Source organism: Staurois parvus, unplaced genomic scaffold, assembly GCF_062004578.1.
Source record: "Staurois parvus isolate SC_StPar_1 unplaced genomic scaffold, SC_StPar_1.0 ptg000092l, whole genome shotgun sequence".
NCBI classification, from domain to species: domain Eukaryota; kingdom Metazoa; phylum Chordata; class Amphibia; order Anura; family Ranidae; genus Staurois; species Staurois parvus.
Window position 1 is genome coordinate 4233474 of NW_028317888.1, and position 24866 is coordinate 4258339.

General features: G+C 42.7%; 1 pseudogene; it reads right to left on the bottom strand.

The window, feature by feature from the left end:
- Positions 1-24258, bottom strand: part of LOC149468162 (uncharacterized) — a 174628-nt pseudogene extending 150370 nt beyond the window's left edge.
- Positions 24259-24866: the final 608 nt, after the last annotated feature.

Here is a 24866-nt window from a genome sequence, read left to right on the forward strand (position 1 = left end):
AAGTAGTTATGTGACATAGCTAAATTTAAACTATTAAGTAAAAATTCAGTTTGTTGTGGTTTTAAGCCTGCCTTAGCCTCCAAGGCCCATCTAACAGATCCTAATGCATCCGTATGCCTTATGTTAGTGTACAGGGAATTAACATCCACACTCGCCATCACACATTTCCCCTCTTCCCTTATTCCCTTAATCAGATTAATCAGATCACCACTATCCCTCAGGTACGCTGGAAACATTGGAACTAGAGGTTGTAGAAATGTATCCACATATTCACCCAGTCTACAAAACAATGAATCTATCCCACTAACAATGGGTCTCCCGGGGGGTTTTTTAAGATCTTTGTGAATTTTTGGTAATTGGTAGATCACAGGTGTTATTGGAGCAGAGGGTACCAGATATTTAATCTCTTTTTTATTAAGTATACCTTTTCTACCCCCTTCTTTAACATGTTTTACTAACAGACTCTTATATTTATTGATAGGGTTACCCCTTAACAACTCATATGTTTCAACATCATCTACCAATCTACTTAGTTCTGTATAGTAATCCACCTTGTTTAGTACCACCAGGCCACCACCCTTATCGGCTGGCCTTATAACAATATTTTTATTTTCCTCCAGCCTTTTTATACCAATTTCTAAATCTTGTTTCTTTCTCATAAAGGGAATGGCTAAATCCTCCAGATCATGTTCCACCATTTTTTTAAACGTTTCTACACAACAATTGTTAGAGATTTTCGGATTAAACACCGATTTATTCCTCAACTGTGTATGCAGAAAATAATCATCTCCTTTTACACTATTATACTCAAAATTAGTTTTATTCGCCCAATACTTCTTTAAATTTATTTTCCTTACAAACTTATGTATATCAATATAAGTTTCCAGTTTATTCAGTTTTTTGTCCGGTGCGTATTTCAATCCTAATGCTAAAACTTTTAACTCTTCTTCATTTAAAACAGAATCACTCAAATTGAAGATCCCTTGATTTAAGTTGACCTCTTTCTTTTTCCTTGTCCCCCCTCTGCATCCCCTCCTTTTGGCCAGTAGGGTTCTTGTTGGTTCATAGGAGGTCTCCACCCTCCTCCTCCCCTCCTCAGGGGATAAAAAGGTCCACCTCTTCCCCTCATCTGAAAAGACCCTCTTCCTCCTCCCCCTCTCCATGGGGGTCCCCCATACCCCCCCTCTGAAAATCCTCCCTCATTGGAGGGTAACCATATTCCTGAGGTGCTAGGTTGCCCCAATTGTTAAATGGCTCAAACCTATTATATACTGGCACATTATATTTTGGTGTCCCATTCTGTCCCTAAAGGGGGTCCAGGAGCCCTTAACAATCCTGAAAGGCGTGTGACTCACCATTATCTGGTGAGTGCGGTTAATGTTGATTTCTGCACTGGTGGATGGTGAAGGGATCAGTAACACGGAAGAATCAAATGGAAAATATATTACAATTTAATTTGATTTAATTTTGTCACGGGACTGTAATTATATTTATATATATATTTTCTGGGGTTTTTTTTGATTTTTTGTCACTTTGCTTTTTTGTCACTGGACTTATAATTTTAAATTTTTATATATGTTATTATATCAATATATTTTATATATAATTTATTATATATACCTTTATTAGCACATTAATGTTTTTTTAAACTGAGTAATGTAATTGATCATGTGGGTTTGCGCTGGTTTTCATTGTTAACTTTTTTAGGCCCCTAAAAATGGACCCGGCCAACTGTACCCTACTAAATGGTAACTACATTGGAGGCGGATACTTGGTGTATGATCCTGTAGACACAGGCCTACTTGAACGGAGTCAGCTATCTATGTATGTACTGGAGAGAGTTACTTGCCATGTACAGGTGAATTGTTCTACATTGCTTCTTTTTTCTCTTTTCATTTCTCTTTATAGAAGGTAAAAGTGACCCCATAGACAAAGCAAGTTATTGTTCTGTGTGATCTGTAACATTGCCACAACTGCTTATACATTAGAATGTATGACTCCATTGTCTGGGCTGAATGTTGGATATACTGTGTGCATTAAAAAATGTCTTAAATACTATTTAATTTAATAAAAAAATATATAATACATATATATACTGTATATATATACACACAATGATGTACATATGCTTTCTATATATAATATAGGTGTCAAACACCTATATCTGGATCTGGCTCTCTAGGTTATTTCATGTGGCCCTTGTACCTCTCCTGCAGGTACCCCCTTGTCTCCTCCCCCATCTTGTCTCAGCAGTTGGCAGCAGTGAAGAGACTAGAACTCCTCTGCCAAATCCTGCACTTCTCAGTGAAGCTGAATCATCCCCTCATCTCCACCTCCCTTGGTCTCAGCATTCAGCAGACTCCAGTAATTGACTCCACTCCTCCTCTGGTCCTCCTCCAGACCCTGCACTTTCTGCTTTCCAGCTCTTCCTCCAAAGGAAGTGCACGGTGATGTTGGGGAGGATGTGGGGTTCTTGACATCTGATGTAATAGGGGGGTGAGGTGCTCTGGACATCTAGTCTTACAGTTACAACTGACCCTTTGAGGACAACCATAATGCTGACACAGCCTGCGATGATATATAAGATATATTTATTAATGATCATTAAAAATAAAAACCAACTTTAGCCCTTTTATATAGAATTCTGATTTTTTTTTTTTTTGTGCAGGTGGATTGACGAATCACGTTTTCGGTCATGCTGGTCTTCGTGAATACAACTCAGTCACATGGGAAACCAAACATCTGGGTGTCTTAATTGATGGAAAGTTTTTATTGCAGTTCACTGGAGGAGTCACACAGGACACAAGTCATATCCGTGTTCTAAATGTCATAAGTGCTTTGGGTCCTCTTCAACACTGATCCAACCTCAGAGGACAACAAGAGAAAAGTCATTTCTTCAGTGTTCTGGAAGTGACAATTGCTTTACAGTAAAGTCCAACCCATGTATACATAAGAGGAGTCATTTCAAGTGATTTCTTGTTTGGAACGTGACAAAGATTTTACAATGGAAGAAAAACATATCACACACCAGAAGGTTCACACTGGAGAGAAGTCATATCAGTGTTCTGAATGTGACAAAGCTTTTACATGGAAGTCACATCTTATCATACACAAGAGGATTCACACTGGAGAGAAGCCATATCAGTGTTCTGAATGTGACAAAGCTTTTACAAAGAGGTCATATCTTATCACACACCAGAGGATTCACACTGGAGAGAAACCATATCAGTGTTCTGAATGTGACAAAGCTTTTACAAGTAAGTCACATCTTATCAGACACAAGAGGATTCACACCGGAGAGAAGTCATATCAGTGTTCTGAATGTGACAAAGCTTTTACACAGAAGTCAGTTCTTATCATACACCAGAGGATTCACACTGGAGAGAAGTCATATCAATGTTCTGAATGTGACAAAGTGTTTACATGGAAGTCAAATCTTATCATACACCAGAGGATTCACACTGGAGAGAAACCACATCAGTGTTCTGAATGTGACAAAGCTTTTTTAACCAAGAAAGACCTTATCATACACCAGAAGGTTCACACTGGAGAGAAGTCATATCAATGTTCTGAATGTGACAAAGCTTTTACACAGAAGTCAACCCTTATCATACACCAGAGGATTCACACTGGAGAGAAACCACATCAGTGTTCAGAATGTGGCAAAGCTTTTACACATAAGTCAGATCTTATCATACACCAGAGGATCCACACTGGAGAGAAACCACATCAGTGTTGTGAATGTGGCAAAGCTTTTACACAGAAGTCAGTTCTTATAGCACACCAGATGATCCACACTGGAGAGAAGCCATATCAATGTTCTGAATGTGGCAAAGCTTTTACAGGTAATTCCGGGCTAATCTATCACCAGAGGATTCACAAGCTTGAGCTGCATAGAGGAAACTCCAGAAGAAGGGGCAATATTAAAGAAGTTGCAGCTGTCCCATTAGGTTCACAGTCCCAATGTCTTTCCACAAACTAGGGAAGACATGATGCTACTTTAAAACAAAAAAAAACTTTGAACAAACAGGACTCTATTGATCGGATGCATTGGGTTTAGTGCTTATGTTCATCAGAAATACACCTAGAAGGCCTGTGAATATTTTACCTTTGGACATTTTTAAAGATAAGCAGCAATGACCAAACTATTTTCCTCATCATTCTCATCTTTATCCTTTTTATGGAGCATTGACTGAACATGTAATGCATTTTCATCATTCACTAACTGAGCTATGTTCCCATGTGTTTTCTTCATTGCCAGAATCTGACCAACCAATACATGACCAACAATGCCTCAGTACCAGAGTCTAGGATGGGGTCCAATGGCTTTAGGTTATGTTGCCCCTCCCCCTTCATATCTGCAAGGGAAAGCCTCAATTTCTCCCAATACTCCCCTGGCCCTTCAGTGAGAAGAAACATTTTCTCTGGATTGGAGATGCTTTATACAGTGACCCCTTCATAGACGGGATGGGGAATCTAAGATAAGTAAGTTGAAATGGTGTACTGGAGTCATGGATCAGATAACCAATGACACCATTGATGTTATATCAGATCTGACACACAGAAATGGCTCCACCACCTAAGGTGGTGTCACAGAACTGCTTGGCAGCTGACTATCTCTTGGCAGACCAAGGTGGAGTCTACAAATGGTGTCAGATGGAGAGTGTTGTACATTTATATTAGATCATGAGGATCTCAGAAGGGGATATCTACACAAGGTAAAGGAGTTCCAACAGGAACCTGGGTGGGAGGAGGTGGGATCCAACGTTTTGGGTGGGTTTAGTTGGAATTTGAATGAGTAATATGGTGGGTTTGCTTCTTAAGCCATTAGTTGCTACCATAGTTTTGGTTTTGACTGGTATATATTGCTGTATTTTCTTTCACTGACAGATTATTTTGCTTTTTTTAAAGTTAAATTCACATTTTAGGCCATTTGATTAGTTAAAACCCCAAACATTTCTTTTACTTTCTAAAAGCAGAGACTCTGGAGAATATAATGGTGGTAGTTGCCATTTTTCATGTCACAGAATATTAGCACAGCTGTTTATCAAATGCATATTTTCTGTAAAAAACACTAAAGATAATGTTAGTGCACAAAGAACACAATATATGACCCAATTTGTTTGGTGAAATATAAAATATGGGGTTGGCATCAAGTATATAGATACCAAACATGTCAAACTTTACACATTGTGCGTACTTGTGAAATGGTGACAAACTTCAGTACCAAAAATTGTATAAAGGTGACGCTTTAAGAGCCTTTATAGGTTATCAGTTCAGATAGTTATCCGTGAACGATGGCCTCAGAATGATTATTCTCACTCTCGCTTGTGCAATGATATGTAAAATGTGTCGTGTGATTTGTTTTGTGTTTTTTTCAATTTTTATAGGGTTTTAATTTTTTTTCAACTCTTTTTCACCTAACATAGCTTCTGTCATATAGGGGGTTGATAGCTCCCCGTGATACATATTTCTGGTCACAGGTCCTTTTTAAAGAGACATCAGAACATTACTAGACCCCCAATGTCACCTCTGTACCCCAAGAAAGATGGTCAAGCACAGATCATGCCTAATCAGCTCCTTCCCAAACTATACTGACTGGAGAATGACAGCGATGAACCTAGAAATGACATAATCTCCCACCTCCCACATTCATTCACTGAAGGGGAGATCAGAGATCAGATGTTTGATGATCTCCTCCTGCGTCACCATTAACACCCACCTTGTCTGTCTTGGGCTTGCAGGAGGGACAGCTGAGCCCGGTATACATGGTGGGGGGAGGACCTTCAGTGCGGCTGAATCACTTCCACCAGAAAGCTGACAGTTGGCCTAACAAATGTAGACAACCCCCGGGTGCTGTAGCTATAAGGCCGTGCTGCTGCTGATGGAAACCTTACATTGGCCGGAGTGAAAGGGTTCCACTAATGTACATCTGCCAAATCTGTATCTGAGGAGACCATAGAAGCAGCATTAGAAAGAAATGTGAGCATGGATTCAGTCAGGCGATGGTCCTGGTGGTCATGGTCTTGTTCTCCATCAGGTCCTCTCACCTTGTAGATGGTGATATGGACTTGTGTGGGAATGAGTAGGAGGGGCTCGGGGTTCTCTTGTACCCAATCAGCTTGTTATGGATAAAAGATGAAAGTGTCTTCTGGGAATTTACAGGGATTTGAATGTTTAGAGGGTTACATAAGTGGGCGGGGCTGATATTAATGAGGGGTGTGTCATATGTTAATCAGTTTCTTAGCATAGATGATATAAATAATATAAATAGATCCTTGAAATGTAAACAATTTATCTCTTTCCTTCTGTTGTTAAAGTGTCACATATATATGATTAATAAAGTTGAATTATAATTTCATCACACAATACCGTGGTCTGGGTTCTTCTACAACACATCCCCCCAAACATGTCCTCTTCCAGTTATAGGGGTCTGGTGGAATGGGACACCAGCTGATGGTATCTCTTAGACCCCTTGTACTTGGGGGGTCCAGCCCCTGTGGGTGCAATGCTGGCATTATAATACACCTGGTAGGCACAGGTACAGCGTCCAGCCCCGCTGCCTGCAGCCTGTCAAAGTCTACACTACAGCTGGACGGGGCTCAATGCTGCACCACGTTTACCTCGTGTTTAGGGGGCTCCGTGTTCAGGGAGAAATGACCGCCATCCTGATCAGACAAAGCATAAAGAAGATGTAGGCAGGTGCAGTCTGCTTCTTCTACTGTAGGGGGCACCCAACCAGGGGGACATCCCAGCCTGGAGAGGAAGTCGGGGGACACTTGGTTTCTCTGTGGTTTCCCGGTTCCTGGAGACTGTGTGGAATGAAGGGGTCCATGGAGTCCTGGAGACATTTTTAATTATTTTTTACATGTATTAGAAACCATTTCTACCTTAAAATTACTTAAAACCCCCAAATATTATATATATTTCTTCACAACAGCAGACACACTAGAGGATAAATTGTTAGTAGTTCTGATGTTTTATGATTTATTATTTTACACAATATTAGTGCAATGATTTATGAAAGGTACAATTTCAGTTAAAAATACAGTAAAGTTAATTTCTGGGACATAAATGTCATTTATTATCTAAGGTTTCAGTAAAATATAAAAGATACATTTCCCCGCCCTGAATATAATGGGATCCCACATAACAGTCGCTGTTCATATTCAGAATTCCTTTCTTACAATGGGATCTTGTGTCCGGATAAAATCTTTTATAGATCCCTTGTGACATTGTGTTCTCATTGTAAAATCCTAGATTTGTAAATCTGTCGCTGATATTTATAATGGTTTTGTCCAGAAAAAGAATGGAGTGATGTGGATAGATGGAAACATATGTATAGATGAGAGATTGGTCTGTTGACTCCCCAGAGCTCCTTTCCATGAGAGATGTTTGTTTCCCCCCCAGAGCTGAACAATGGTACGTTCCTGAATGGCCAGGCTGCTGGTTTGTTGAATCCAGAGTCTACATACAAGATGCCTCCACAGTGTACATTGATGGGGCTGGGAAGGCTGGTACATGTTGTTCATTTGCTCCGGGTGCAGGAGATAGGACAGAATCCCATTGTTGCCGGGTGTCCTCGCTTTCCTCAATTCTGTACTCACTTCATTTACAAAAGCAAACTATGTGAGTGGAGAAGGTGATTGTATCCGGCTGGAGCTCAGACCTGACAGGGACTCGGGATTTTGGGCCTCTTACGTCTAAGACAAATATAGTCTGAGTTGGAGAGAAGATAAAATATCATTTCTTCTCAGAGACATTCTGAGGGGTTTTCCACAATTTGTAATTGCTGACAATTCTTTTGTGGACATTCAGCTGTCAGTGGGGAAACCTGCCGACAGATGAGGAGTCATCGGTTAGGGGTGTGACCGCCTGATTTCCAGCCAATCATTAACAACCAGATATATTTCACACAGAATTCAGATCAGTCCATCAATTGTCAGCAGATGAGAATTCCAGAGAAAGCTCCACCCTCATTCCTTCTCCACCAATCAAGGATCTCACTCCAGTTAGCCAGTCACCGTGGGCATGATTTCCTTGACATCCATCATTGGTGTCAGTGAGATAAAATAAGCTCCATTGTTGGTGTCAGTGAGATAAAATAAGCCCCATCCCTGGTGTCAGTGAGATAAAATAAGCCCCATCGTTGGTGTCAGTGAGATAAAATAAGCCCCATCGTTGGTGTCAGTGAGATAAAATAAGCTCCATCGTTGGTGTCAGTGAGATAAAATAAGCTTCATTGCTGGTGTCAGTGAGATAAAATAAGCCCCATTGCTGGTGTCAGTGAGATAAAATAAGCCCCATTGTTGGTGTCAGTGAGATAAAATAAGCCCCCTTGTTGGTGTCAGTGAGATAAAATAAGCCCCATCGTTGGTGTCAGTGAGATAAAATAAGCCCCATCCCTGGTGTCAGTGAGATAAAATAAGCCCCATTGTTGGTGTCAGTGAGATAAAATAAGCCCCATTGTTGGTGTCAGTGAGATAAAATAAGCCCCATTGTTGGTGTCAGTGAGATAAAATAAACTCCATTGTTGGTGTCAGTGAGATAAAATAAGCTTCATTGCTGGTGTCAGTGAGATAAAATAAGCCCCATTGTTGGTGTCAGTGAGATAAAATAAGCTCCATTGTTGGTGTCAGTGAGATAAAATAAGCTCCATTGTTGGTGTCAGTGAGATAAAATAAGCCCCATTGTTGGTGTCAGTGAGATAAAATAATCCCCATTGTTGGTGTCAATGAGATAAAATAAGCCCCATTGTTGGTGTCAGTGAGATAAAATAAGCCCCATTGTTGGTGTCAGTGAGATAAAAAAAAGCTTCATTGTTGGTGTCAATGAGATAAAATAAGCTCCATTGTTGGTGTCAGTGAGATAAAATAAGCCCCATTGTTGGTGTCAGTGAGATAAAAAAAAGCCCCATCATTGGTGTCAGTGAGATAAAAAAAAGCCCCATCATTGGTGTCAGTGAGATAAAATAAGTTTCATTGCTGGTGTCAGTGAGATAAAATAAGCCCCATTGTTGGTGTCAGTGAGTTAAAATAAGCTCCATTGTTGGTGTCAGTGAGATAAAATAAGCTTCATTGTTGGTGTCAGTGAGATAAAATAAGCCCCATTGTTGGTGTCAGTGAGTTAAAATAAGCTCCATTGTTGGTGTCAGTGAGATAAAATAAGCTTCATTGTTGGTGTCAGTGAGATAAAATAAGCTCCATCATTGGTGTCAGTGAGATAAAATAAGCCCCATTGTTGGTGTCAGTGAGATAAAATAAGCCCCATTGTTGGTGTCAGTGAGAATAAAGTGTACCCCCAGCCATCATTGGTGGTCAGTGGTGGTACTTACCTGATCCCACCCTCCCACTACCTCTCTGCTGATGTCAGAATTATACTTTCCCTGTAGGAAAGGAGATGCCGGCTCCCAGCAGTCGGGTATAATTGCAGTGCCTGGTGATGGAACCCAGAGAGTGTTCCGGAGTCATCACCTCACTGCCACTCTGATGTGTCCTGGAACCTGCCAAACATGGAGATGATCATTTGAGAACACTTGGAAACAACAAGAAGGTTCAAACTATGAGAATTTCTTGGAGCTGCAGTTCCTCTGAGCTCCACCAGGTGGTGAGCACCCTTTTACCCAAACAGGAAGTGATGTCAGGTACAGATGGGAAGTGATGTCAGATACAGACAGGAAGTGATGTCAGGTACAGATGGGAAGTGATGTCAGGTACAGAATGGAAATTGTGTCAGGTACACACAGGAAGTGATGTCAGGTACAATGTCAGGTACAGACAGGAAGTGATGTCAGGTACGGACAGGAAGTGATGTCAGGTACAGACGGGATGTTATGTCAGTTATAGATAGGAAGTTATGTCAGGTACAGACAGGAAGTCATGTCAGGTACAGACAGGAAGTGATGTCAGGTATAGACAGGAAGTGATGTCAGGTACAGACAGGAAGCTCTGGCTGAGGTGAGTTGGGAGGAAGTAGAGAGGAGACATTGCTTTGTCTCCCAGCAGACAGAAGGTGTCAGTAATGAGGCTCCACCTGATGCTGGCTGCTGGGAAGGTATATAATCCCCCCCGTAGTTTTCATCAGTGCCTCAGTGTTCTGCCTGTGAGCCGCTTCCCTGCTGGATCCTGCGTCCTGTATCTTGTATACTTTCCCCTGATTCTGGTTTCCTGCATCCTGTTCCCCATCTCTGCTCCCCTGATTCCCAGTCCTGGGTCTGCCCGGTGTATGTCAGCTTCCCTCCATTGTACACAGTGTATTATAGTCAGGTTGTTGGGTTGGTTATTTGCTGTCACATTTATTTGTCACTTTTGCTTTGTTTATGGTCTGTGGGTGTCGGAGGGTGTCGTGTCCATTAGTAAACGAGACTTAAAGTGATTGTAAAGGCAACTTTTTTTTCTTTTAAAACAAACATGTCATACTTACTGCTGTGTGTGGTGGTTTGCACAGAGCAGCCTGGATCCTCCTCTTCTCGGGTCCCACACAGGTGCTCCTGGCCCCTCCCTCCTGCTGAGTACCCCCACAGCAAGCAGCTTGTTATGGGGGCATCCAAGCAGGCTCAGGAGTGAGCTGCTGCTCTGTGTGTCCACAAAGTCCCTTCTCCCTCTTCATTGGCTCACTGGCTGTGATTGACAGCAGCAGGAGCCAATGACCCCTGCTCCTGTCTCAGCCAATGAGGAGGGAGAGTCCCCAGACTGCCAAGGATCTTGTGCACATCGCTGGATCAGGATGGGGCTCAGGTGAGTATTGGGGGGGCTGCTGCACAGAGAAGGGTATTTACCTTCATATATAGAATACATGGAGGTAACAAACCTCCTGACTTTACACCCCCTGTAATCACACTCCTCCTACTCCGTATTATTCCACATTTCTTAGGCATAGCCCACCGATCTGGTCATCCCGGCTGTCACTGGATCCCTGCATTCCTTACAAGGGTTTATATTCCTCACCAGTGTACTCTGTATACCGGGCTGTATACCACAAACCCTGACCATTGTACTATGTATGCTGGGCAGTATATGACATCCTCCTGACCACTGCACTCTGTACACAGGCCTAAGATATACTCCTGACCACTGCGCTCTGTACACAGGCCTAAGATATAATCCTGACCACTGCACTCTGGGATGGAAATCATATACTCCTGACCACTGCGCTCTGTACACAAGGCTGTATGATATACTCCTGACCACTGCACTCTGTACACAGGGCTGTATGACATACTCCTGACCGCTGCACTCCACACAGGCCTAAGATATAATCCTGACCACTGCACTCTGTACACAGGGCTGTTTATGATATACTCCTGACCACTGCACTCTGTACACAGGAATGTATATGAAATACTCCTGACCACTGTGCTCTTTACACAGAGCTGTATGTGATATACTACTGACCACTGCACTCTATACACAGGCCTAAGATATAATCCTGACCACTGCACTCTGTACACAGAGCTGTATATGACGTACTCCTTGTGACAATCAGACCCCAGCCCTTCTCACCAAACTCGTGACCAAAGGACTAGCCAATCTAAAACTGCGCTGTCACGTGCATAACAATGCCACACCCAGCTGCACCCTGCACAAAGATTTTCCAGCTAATGGACCACAATCTGTGTACCGGCGGCCTGAGAGAGATTGTTACTGGGTCAGGTTAATTATGCAATGAACCCTTCACACTGCCACCACCACTTTTTGTACAGAGAAAGAGGAAACCCGGCAATATCAGCAATAACACTATGATGTTTGAATAATCGTTTGTCTACACAATGTCACTGCAGACAGATGTATGCAGATTTAAAAACACACAGTAGCGCTCTTCAGAGGCAGGGATTCTTAGTTGCATTAAAGAGCTTTAGAAACAGTTCAACACTTTCAGAATGTAAGATTATTACTAAAAGGTCAAAAGGGTGCAATAAAAATATTTACAGAAAAATATGTAGCCAATATATATATAAATATACAGAGAACAATAACACAGCAAAGAGATAACAGAGAGAAGTTTAGAGGGTTAAAGTACTTGCCACACGTCCTGGGTTAAGCAGATTAGTTTTCAGAGCAAAAGGATTTCTTATCTCCCACTGTCAGTTTCGATGCTAAAACGGAGATTTTTCAACTCACCCCAACTCAGCATTTTCTAGCAACTCCACAGGGTGTCTCCCTGGAGCAGTAAATAAATCGCCTCATTTGGGGAGGGAGGTGTAGGCGGAGACCTAAGCTATGACCAAAAACTCTCATAGCTTCTATTATGATTCATAACTTATTCTCGGGGCATTTAGCAGCCTTGAAATATCAGAAACAAGAACGAGCGCTAGATCTATAGGGCAGAAGCAGCTAGCATGAAAGGTAATTCCCTCAAAACCTTCTATATCACTGAGATCTCATATACCATGCAGCGCTAAAATTATTCAATAATATCCTCAAAGTGCGCTTAAATATCGTCTCTATTTAGCCAAAACGATTCAAATAGTAAATGAATATTCAACAATAATACAGGTAGGTGATGAGTCGTGACAGTCTCTTAGATATTTAAATCATAGTATGGTGACTTCGGTGATAAATATAGCTGTAGAATGCACTAACCAGAGAGCGCTTAATATTGCGCATGTAATAGATGGTATTAGGTAATCTGGGGTTGGGCATCCAGGACACGGATCTGTTGAAGAACGCCACCAGAGATAGTAGTATTTCAGCCAATATATCCTGGTTATGCAATCCAGATCCACCAGGGGGAGCCAGCAGTCTAGATGTCATCCAGGATCCAAGGCTCAGAAACACAGATGAATATCAGATGGTTGCAATCTCTCAGAGGGTGCCAGTAATTAACCTGTCATCTCAGGGGATCCTTTAGGAGGCGGGCTCAAAGAAAAAAGAGCCCAAGCACAAATAGTTCCATAGTGCAACACCGTTTTTATTCAGAATTTGTATAAAAAAGATAATAGTGACACTTACACTTTTAATTTTCTGTTGGCATCTGGCCAGATGAGAGATCCACGTGGCAGAGTCACTGAGAGCAACTTCCTGACATGTTTCGTGCGATGGCACGTTATCAAAGGAAGCTGACTGCTCTCAGTGACAGCTCTTATATAGTGTGGGCGGCGCATGCTCATTAGATGATCGTGACGTCATCGTCAGATGCTCGCGCATGCGCAGATCGTCCGCGCGGCAGCCATTTTGAAGAAGACCAAAAATGCATTGACTTCTATGGGGGATTTTTCTTAGTGGGAAAGGACATGTGAACTCAATCAGTACAGAATCTATGTATTGAGCCACTAATTCTCACGTGTTTAGATGGTTAAATAAACACATATATTCTAGTTTAAATAGCAGAGATTGTCTAGATCTCTTCCTTTGATTCCCAAAGTTGATTATATCCCCTCATTTATTTATTATAAATTTTACTCAGTATGTTTAATGAAGTGGTGGAACTACAAGTCTCAATTAGCTAGCGATCTCCATAGTATGCGCAGACCACAAATATAATTAGTCAACAGGCATTGAATACTTAATATTACACATTAAAAATAGACTGTATATATGAAAAAACAGTATATGCCTATAAAATAACAATGAATTATATGTATATAAAATATTAATAATCCATAAAAATACACAAAAAATGAATCCAAATGATATCTGTATGAGTATAATAGGATTATAAAACGCTCCATATACATACATAAAATAACATAATAGTTAAAAAATGTAAAATTATGTGCTTGATATTAGTTATGTAAAAAAATATTCTCCCGTGCATATCTTATATTTATGTTCACACCTATAGTTGACAACCTTTAATAAATATATTTGGTAAATAAATGTATAGATAAAAAATGGGTGAGCTACCCAATGCAAAAATAATAAAAAATATTAAAAAACGTCACTCCCTAAAATATAGGATATTTTAGTGGCTGTGAATGAGTTTTCTTACTATTAAGATGAGTATTAAAAATAATGATATAATAAAATTCATAACCATAGACCATTTCCTTCGAAAATTGGAAGAATGTTCCCATAACTGTTATGATTAATTCTAAACAGAGGAGAGTTAACTAGTATCTATATAACAATTAATATCTAATTCCACATTCAAGCCTAGCGGTGCCGAGGTACACAACAGATAAATCCATTTCATTTCTAGTCTCGATACCGCACGGCGTTTAAAAATACCCCTCCAATGGCTATTTACAATATCAATTCCCATAAATTTCAAACCGTGCGGATTTTTACCATGGGCTTCCTTAAAGTGCATCGATACTGAGTGGTCTTTGAACCCCTTTTTTATATTTGAAAGATGTTCCCTGAGTCTGTCCCGCAACTTTCTTGTAGTTCTACCAATGTATTGTTTCCCACATTCGCATTCCAGTAGATATACCACATGAGTGCTATAACATGTTATTGTTCCTTGAATGTCATATGTTTTACCAGTGATACTGGAGTGGAAACTCTTAATTGTTTTTTATGTATTCCATTGTAGGTGCATAACATGCACCTATTGCAGGGGTACAATCCTTTATGGTTCAAGTTAAAGGAGAGGTTTTTGGGTGGCTTGACAATATTTGGTGCCAGAATATTCCTCAACGGTGGGGCTTTTTTAAATGTGATTTCAGGATGACTGGGTAATGATTCACCAAGTATAGGATCGTTCATGAGAATGGGCCAGTTTTTTTTAATAATTCTAGATATACTTCTATGTTGCAACGAATAGTTCTTAATGAAGGGACAGAATCTTTCATTGTTCCGTTGAACTTTAGGACCAAGGAGATTCTCTCTGTCCAAGTTACCAACTTCTATAATCTCCTTGTCCAAAACTTCAGTATTGTACCCTTTCTCAGCAAATTGTGCTTTGAGAGTATTAACTTGGGAAGTGTAATCTTCTAATTTATCGCAATTTCTGCGAATGCGTAAGAACTGACTCTTGGGGATCCCATTTAGCCATCTGGGATGATGGCAACTAGTTTTTGGGATGAAACTGTTTCTATCTGTGGTTTTAAAAAAACTTTTGGTTAAAATACTTGTCCCTTCTCTAAAAAGTGTTAAATCTAAAAAGTTTATTTCGTAGTAACTGTATTCATACGTCAGTTTGATATTATGATTATTATCATTTAAAGTGTTAAAAAAGTTAGTTAACGTGAATCCACAGGAGTAAAATATTGTCTATATAGCGTTTATAAAAAATGAGGTCTGGCCAGTCCCTAGAATAAATAATCTCCTCCTCCCAGTTAGCCATGAAGAGATTGGCTAGGCTGGGGGCAAATTTTGCCCCCATATCAACCCCTGTGGTTTGCAAGTAATATTTGTCGCCAAACCAAAAATAGTTATGTGTCATTGCAAAATCAAGGAGTTCTAGAATCAAGGTTTTTTGTAACATTGAAATATCCTCGGATTCATTTAAGTAATGATCCACTGCCATCAAACCATCAGTGTGTTTTATGTTGCTGTATAGTGGCGCTACGTCCGCCGTCACTAAATACGTGGGATGTTGTAACTTCATAGTTTTCAGGTCCAATAAAACCTGTTTGGTATCCTTTAAAAATGCAGGAGTATTATTAACCAACGGTTGTAAAAAGAAATCTATATACTCCCCAATGTGTGACGTTAGTGATCCTATACCGCTTACTATTGGTCTTCCTGGCCGTTTAATCGGATTTTTATGGACTTTTGGTAAGCAATAGAAGACAGGTAATCTGGGAGCAATAGGGCACAGGTAGTCCTTCTCTTTTTTGTTTAATATCCCTGCTTCATAACCTCTTTTCAGAATGCACTTAAGAGACTTTTTATACAACATCAGAGGGTTATTCTGTAATACTTGATGTGTGTTTCTATCATTCAATATATCACATACTTGTGTTATGTAATCTTTTTTGTCTAGGACAACCACTCCGCCCCCTTTATCAGCTGGGCGCATAACAAGCTCTTTCTCTTTTAGTAAATCATCCTTCAGTTTCACAATTTCTTTTGGGCCGTTGTAGTCCCATTTATTAATTTTTAATTTCTGTAAATCCTTTAGGAGCATGTTCTTAAAAATAGAAACGTGGGAGTGCCGTGGAGGATTAAATAGGGAGGCATTCTTAAGATGCGATGATTTTATGTGTACCTGTCTATACACAGGGCTGTATGTGACATGTTCCTGACCACTGCACTCTATACACAGGGCTGTATGTGACATGTTCCTGACCACTGCACTCTATACACAGGCCTAAGATATAATCCTGACCACTACATTCTATATACAGGGCTGTGTATGACATGTTCCTGACCACTGCACTCAATGCACAGGGCTGTGTATGACATGTTCCTGACCACTGCACTCTATGCACAGGGCTGTGTATGACATGTTCCTGACCACTGCACTCTATGCACAGGGCTGTGTATGACATGTTCCTGACCACTGCACTCTATGCACAGGGCTGTATATGGACATGTTCCTGACCACTGCACTCTATGCACAGGGCTGTATATGATATACTCCTGACCACTGCACTCTATACACAGGGTTGTATATGATATACTCCTGACCACTGCACTCTATACACAGGGCTGTATATGATATACTCCTGACCACTGCACTCAATACACAGGGCTGTATATGATATACTCCTGACCACTGCACTCAATACACAGGGCAGTATATGACATGTTCCTGACCACTGCGCTCTATACACAGGGCTGTATATGACATGTTCCTGACCACTGCACTCTATACACAGGGCTGTATATGACATGTTCTTGACCACTGCACTCTATACACAGGGCTGTATATGACATACTCCTGACCACTACTCTATACACAGGGCTGTAAATGACATACTCCTGACCACTGCACTCTATACACAGGGCTGTATATGACATGTTCCTGACTACTGCACTCTGTACACAGGTATGTATATCATATACTCCTGACCACTACATTCTGTACTCTGGGATGGAAATCACATACTCCTGACCACTGCACTCTGTACTCTGGGATGGAAATCACATACTCCTGACCACTGCACTCTGTACTCTGGCATGTAAATCACATACTCCTGACCACTACACTCTGTACTCGGAGATGTAAATCACATACTCCTGACCACTACACTCTGTACTCGGAGATGTAAATCACATACTCCTGACCACTACACTCTGTACTCGAGATGGAAATCACATACTCCTGACCACTACACTCTGTACTCGGAGATGGAAATCACATACTCCTGACCACTGCACTCTGGGATGGAAATCACATACTCCTGACCACTACACTCTGTACTCGGAGATGTAAATCACATACTCCTGACCACTACACTCTGTACTCGGAGATGTAAATCACATACTCCTGACCACTACACTCTGTACTCTGGGATGTAAATCACATACTCCTGACCACTACACTCTGTACTCTGGGATGTAAATCACATACTCCTGACCACTACACTCTGTACTCGGAGATGTAAATCACATACTCCTGACCACTACATTCTGTACTCTGGGATGTAAATCACATACTCCTGACCACTACACTCTGTACTCGAAGATGGAAATCACATACTCCTGACCACTACACTCTGTACTCGGAGATGGAAATCACATACTCCTGACCACTGCAAGGGGGGTGATAAAATAGTCATCACCCGTCTAACATGCAGCATAAAAGAGTTCCAAGGTACATAAGGACAGATGAGCGAGGTCTTATAGGGACAGAGGAAAATAGTCAGTTTAAGAGGGACTGTGATGGATTTGGTAAAATGCCTATTTGGTTTCCTATTGAATATATATATTTTTTATACACATTTTATAAATATTTACTTTTATACTTTAATACATATGTTGTGTGAATATTTTCTGCCGGCTGGGCTTTGTGGTACTTTAAGAAATCCTTGCTTAAGAAATGTTTCGCTCACACACACTGACCCCCCCCTCCCATCGTCCCAACTTGAGACAAAGGAATGTTTTTCTTTCTATAGATAAGACTTGGAAGAAGATCACACCTATACCATGACGGAGATTGTTTTCCTGTGGAAATGACCAATCAAAGACTAATATAATGCTTATGCTGTTGTCACATGACTCTGATGCTGTCCTCACATGACTCTGATGCTGTCCTCACATGACTCTGATGCTGTCGTCACATGACTCTGATGCTGTCGTCACATGACTCTGATGCTGTCCTCACATGACTCTGATGCTGTCCTCACATGACTCTGATGCTGTCCTCACATGACTCTCGCATCATTCTGCATATATAAGTTCACTTTCTCATTATAATAAACTAGAAGTATTCATAGACTGAACATGTGTGTCAGCGTGAGTCTCTTCCAATGTGCGCACATTCCAAAGCTAGCGTCATAAATTAGGACAGGAACAGATAATCAACGGACATTTTTAGTCCTCTTCTAAATCAATATCATTATCAGAAAACGCAACTCCGACACCCAAGAAGGGCTGAAGTTGTGTCCTTCATTTCCAGGATCTACTGGCCACTCTGCACCCCGACATTTACTGCACTTCATCCATGTCTTTGGGGGCCTCACATCTCCTTATCAACTGTTTCTTCCATGATGAAGATCAGCCATGGAGTATATCTGAGGTGTATATCAGGTGTGCTTCTTCCCCACATGAGAGCTGGGATGTCCAGCAACATTCATCTAGAAGACATTTCCCGCACTCAAGGCACTAATATACCTCCAGGGTTGTGTGGGACCCCTGATGTACAGGAAGACAGGACTTCGGTGAGGAACATTTCCCTCACTCAGGACAGGAAAGTGGATTCTTCACCGTGTGAGATCTCTGATGTTTGTAAAGATTAGACTTCCTTGTAAAATATTTCCCACACTCAGGACAGGAATACGGCTTCTCCCCTGTGTGAGATCTCTGGTGTGTGCAAAGATTGGACTTACTTGTAAAACATTTCCCGCACTCAGGACAGGAATACGGCTTCTCCCCTGTGTGAGATCTCTGATGTGTGTAAAGACTGGACTTCACTGAAAAACATTTCCCGCACTCAGGACAGGAATATGGCTTCTCCCCTGTGTGAGATCTCTGATGTCTGTAAAGATTGGACTTTAGTAAAAAACATTTCCAGCACTCAGAACAGGAATACGGCTTCTCCCCCGTGTGGGATCTCTGATGTTTGCACAGATGGGTCTTCGTTGAAAAACATTTCCCGCACTCGGGACAGGAATACGGCTTCTCCCCTGTGTGAGATCTCTGATGTCTGTAAAGATTGGACTTCCCTGAAAAACATTTCCCGCACTCAGGACAGGAATACGGCTTCTCCTCCATGTGAGATATTTTATGCACATTAACATGGGATTTAGAACTGAAACATTTCCCGCACTCTGAACAGGAATATGGCTTCTCCCCCGTGTGAGATCTTTTATGCACGTTAAGATGGTATGTAGAATGGAAACATTTCCCGCACTCAGTACAGGAGAACCTCTTCCCTGTTGGAAGGCCGGCCCGGTCCCGCACAGTCTGAGGTCCCTCAGGATACGAGGAATCCGATGGTCCATCTACACTGGGTGGTGCCGGATGGACATTGGAGGGAGCCGGGTTTTCTCCTGGACTATACTGTGTGATGTCCTCATCTTCTACTTTCCAGTCTGGAGACAAAGTGAGACAATCCTCGGAGGTTTTCCTCATCTCCCGGCCATGGACTAAAATACAAAGACAAAGAGGATTACTAGACAGGAGCTGATTGGTTCCCCCAAACCAGGACTCCGCCCACATCAGGCAGCTTGGTCTGTGAGGAGCGCACAATTCCACCCTCAAGGGAACTAGGAAATGGCTCCTCTGATCTCCTACCAGGTCATTTCTTTATTCATGGACCTTAGTCAGAGAGTGAGGAAACAACCAGAACTGTCTTTTATAGGAGGGACAGTGATGAGGGGATTATAGGACGAGGGTCCCCACCCCCTCTATCACTCATCGCCATCTTCCCAACACAAGAAGTACTGCACCTCCTGATTTAGTCCATGATTTAGTCATGAAGAACAGCGGGGCTGAGCCCCACCAGAGGTCAGAGAGTGAGGATGGGGGAGAACAACCAAGATGAAGACTGGACTGATCCTGAAGACCACCATCATTGGGGTATTGACTCCTCCCTCATTATCACTTTCTGTTTAAGGGTCCAAAGTTGGAGGATGTTATCACATTATTATCACCATGTAACAGTCTGTGCTCCAATCACATCATCCGATATAAAATGTCCAGCTGGGAGAAAATGGGGGGAACAAAAGAGACTCCATATTATGTATATATATAGCAGTGGGGGGAGAGGTCAGGAGTATATAATGTACAACATAGAGTATATAATGCAGGGGTCAGGAGTATGTAATGTACAACAGAGTATATAGTGCAGGGGTCAGGAGTATGTAATGTACAACATAGAGTATATAGTGCAGGGGTCAGGAGTATGTAATGTACAACATAGAGTATATAGTGCAGGGGTCAGGAGTATGTAATGTACAACAGAGTATATAGTGCAGGGATCAGGAGTATGTAATGTACAACATAGAGTATATAGTGCAGGGGTCAGGAGTATGTAATGTACAACAGAGTTTATAGTGCAGGGGTCAGGAGTATGTAATGTACAACATAGAGTATATAGTGCAGGGGTCAGGTGTATGTAATGTACAACATAGAGTATATAGTGCAGGGGTCAGGAGTATGTAATGTACAACATGGAGTATATAGTGCAGGGGTCAGGAGTATGTAATGTACAACATAGAGTATATAGTGCAGGGGTCAGGAGTATGTAATGTACAACATAGAGTATATAGTGCAGGGGTCAGGAGTATGTAATGTACAACAGAGTATATAGTGCAGGGATCAGGAGTATGTAATGTACAACATAGAGTATATAGTGCAGGGGTCAGGTGTATGTAATGTACAACATAGAGTATATAGTGCAGGGGTCAGGAGTATGTAATGTACAATATAAATTATACAGTGTAAGGGTCAGGAGTATGTAATGTACAATATAAATTATACAGTGTAAGGGTCAGGGTTCATAATATTGATATTAAGTAATCAGTGGAACATTAAATGTTTACTGTAGACAAGTTGCAGAGATCCCACACCGCTGCCTCCCATCTCCTGAGACTGCACTCAGTGACTTGGGGCTGAGACACTACAGACATATCCCTCCACCCGGCACAGCCAGCAGACCACAGAGCAAGGAACCCTGGGAGAATTGTACTGTCAGAGATCTTACTAGACCCGGGAATGGGGAAGAAGACTCAAAGCACACACCCCAGGTGCCTAGGTTAATGCTAATGGTGAAAACTTAACATTTTGCAGCCAGCTGAACCCCAGAATCTCCAAAAATCCAGTCTAGATATTTAAATTGTGTCTTACAGACTGATATTGCCAAGTGTTGACTCTACTCTGGACCAATCAGTGAGCAGTATGGGTGGAGGAATGGATTTAGTGTTCATGACCCACCTGTGCTGATCTCTGTAGGAGTGTCCTCCTCTATAAATGTCCCCGTTATTCCATCCTCCTCCATAGACTGCTGATCATCCCTCACATACGCCTCTTCTTCTTCTGCTTTCACCTCAAATTCTATATCGATTGGATCTCCACTCTAAATCAAGGAAATGAGAGAAAATATCATCTGTAAAATGTAAGATTTATCATTGTGACATCACACACAAAATCCACACATTGTCTCCCTTCACAGAAGCAGATCACATGTGATATGTGGGTACATTTCCCCTAAATACCGCATGCCATCCTGAAACTGTCCATTTCCTATCCCGTGTTGCGGTATTGACCACAAACACTGAACACGCTCAGTAAATACCGCATGAACAGGCGTTACATTCACAGAAGGAAATAAAGAATGAAATGCATGCGGTCATTAATTAGTGGTGGAGACATGCGGCATTCAGGAAATGTGTACTGCTTGGTAAAGAGTGGGCGGCCGCTGGCATCCTTAGCAACCGCTAAAAAAAAAAAATAAAAAAAATTACCGGCAACAAAATATTAACCACTTGCCTACCACCAAATAGAGCTTTCTTTTGGTGGTATTTAATCGCCACTGGGCGCTTTACTTTTTGCGCTATAAATTAAAAAAAGTGCAAAAAATTTGAAAAAAAAAAAAAGTTTATTTGTTTCTTTTATAAAATTTTTCAAACAGGTATTTTTTCTCCTTCACTGATTTGCGTTGATGAGGCGACACTGATGGGCACTGATAGGCGGCACTGATAGGCAGCACTAAAGAGCACTGATAGGCAGTACTAATGAGGTGGCACGGATAGGCGGCACTGATAGACAGCACTAATTAGGGGTCACGGATAGGCGGCACTGATATGCAGCACTGATAGGCGGCACTGATAGGTGACACTGATGATGGGTACTGATAGACGGCACTGACTGGCATCACTTCTGGGCACTGACTGGCGGCACTGACTGGCACAACCCCTGGGCACTGACTGGTGGCACTGACTGGCAGCACTGGTGGGTGGCACTGGTGGACAGCACTGGTGGGTGGGCACAGGTGGGTGGCACTGGTGGGCACAGGTGGGTGGCACTGGTGGGCACAGGTGGGTGGCACTGCTGGGCACATGTAGGTGGCACTTCTGGGCACAGGTAGGTGGCACTGCAGAGTGGCACAGGTGGGGGCACTGCTGGGCACAGGTGGGGGCACTGCTGGGCACAGGTGGGGGCACTGCTGGGAATGGGTGGGCGGGGCTAGTGGGCGCACTGCTGATCGGAACTTGCGGGGGTCACTGCTGGGCACCGATCATCAGGGCACTGATCATCAGTGCCCTGATGATCGGTGCCGATCCCCGCTCTGACAACTGCCGGTTCTCGGCAGTACTTTCCTCACGATCTGACAGCGTGAGGAAAGTGCAGCCGAGAACCGGCACTTGCATTTTCCTGTGATCAGCGTGTCATTGGACACCGCTGATCACGTGGTAAAAGGCCGGTGGGATCGGCCTTTCACCACATCACGTGATCAGCTGTGTCCGTAGGACACAGCGATCACGGAGATCGCCGGGTGCGCGCCCCCTGGGGCGCGCAGGAGAGCGCGTTCTGGGAGGACGTCATATGACGTCCACTCAGAACTGGCCGGCCGCGGTGAAGCCGTCTTTCGGCTATGCGCGGTCGGCAAGTGGTTAAGAAAATGTTGTAGGGTCCCCCCCTGGGGTCTGGTATGGATTTTGAGGGGGACTCCTTTCCAAAATGAAAGAAATACATACCAGACCCCTATCTGAGAGCATGCTGCTGGCAGGTCAGGAAAAGGGGGGATGAGCAAGCGACCCCCCTCCTGAAACATACCAGGTCACGTGCCCTTAACATGGAGTGGATGTTCTGTTGCAGGGGGGGCTTTGCTCCCTCATAGCACCTTGTCCATGTTGATGGGGATAAGGGAGTCTTCCCCACAACCCAGGCTAGTGGCTGTGGGGGTTTGCAGGCAGAGGACTTACAAAATGTAACAAGGGGGCCCTCAGATCCCTCACCCCATGTGAATGAGTATGGGGTACATGGTACCCCTAATTATTCACCCCAAAAAAGTATTCTGTTAAATACAGCAGGCAGTTTTTGACAAGTCCTTTATTAAAAAAGCAAAACTAAAGCAAAATGTCCCCCCGGTGTAGATCCATCATCAATCACGATGCTCGTTGTCACCGCTGACTCGGAAAGAAAAGCTCCGCTCCCAATGAAGACTCCCCTCTGTCTGACAGCTCTGCTGCCTCCTGCCACTAAATATACTAAGGGGCGGTGCCACTCGGTGATGTCACTGATCGGGGCATGTTGTATTGGTGACGTCACTGACCGGGGCATGTTGTATTGGTGACGTCACTGACCGGGGCATGCTGTATTGGTGACATCACTGACCGGGGCATGTTGTATTGGTGACGTCACTGACCGGGGCATGCTGTATTGGTGACATCACTGACCGGGGCATGTTGTATTGGTGATGTCACAAGAAGGCAATGACAGCGAGTATTGTGATTGGATCATCGATGGATCTACATCAGGGGATATTGTTCTTTATTTTTGTTTTATCAAAAATTACTTCCAGTGTTTTTTTAAACCACTTTTTTTTGGTGAATGAATAGGGGTACTATGTACTCTATACTTTCACATTGTGGGGGGCCGGGATCTGAGGGCCTCCTTGTTAAAGGTGGCTTCCAGATTCCAATAAGCCCCCCACCCACAACCACTGCCCAGGGTTGTGGGGAAGGACCCTTGTCCCCATCACCATGGGGACAAGGTGCTTTTGGTAGGATAGAGTGCCCCTGCCCTGAAGCACCCACCTCATGTTGAGGGTATGTGGCCTGGTATGGTTCAGGAGGAAGGTGGGCACTCACTAAGGGTCTGGTATTGAGTTTGGAGGGGAAACCATGCATTTCATTTTATTATTTTGGCATCAGGGTTCCCCTCAAAATCCATACCAGACCTGTCACAGCTGTCAGCGGGGAACTTGGTGGCCGTCCGCTCCTTGTTTACTGGTTGTTGGGGACACTGGCGGCTGCCCTCTCCTTAACAAGCTATTTACAAGTGTTGCTATGGACACCAGTGGTAAATTACCCGCAGGATTCACTACTAAAAAACAGAATGCAGCATCTTACTACATACTGGGATACGGGAAGATACCGCTTTGTGATTGGAGACCATAGTCTCTACAAGTCCATGTTCTAGATTCTCCATCCCACCAACCTTGCAATGGGGAGGGATGGTGTGACCTTCCTGTGTGGAATCCCAGGAATACAGAGGACGGGGACATCTCTCTGGTGGGTTCCTGGTATTAGGTGGCTCCATCATATCCTTGTGTCCTTCTGAAAACTCCTCCATCACTCCATACTCCTCATCCTCCTCTTTATACTCTTCTTTAACATCAATATTATCATCCCCGAGGATTCCACTCTG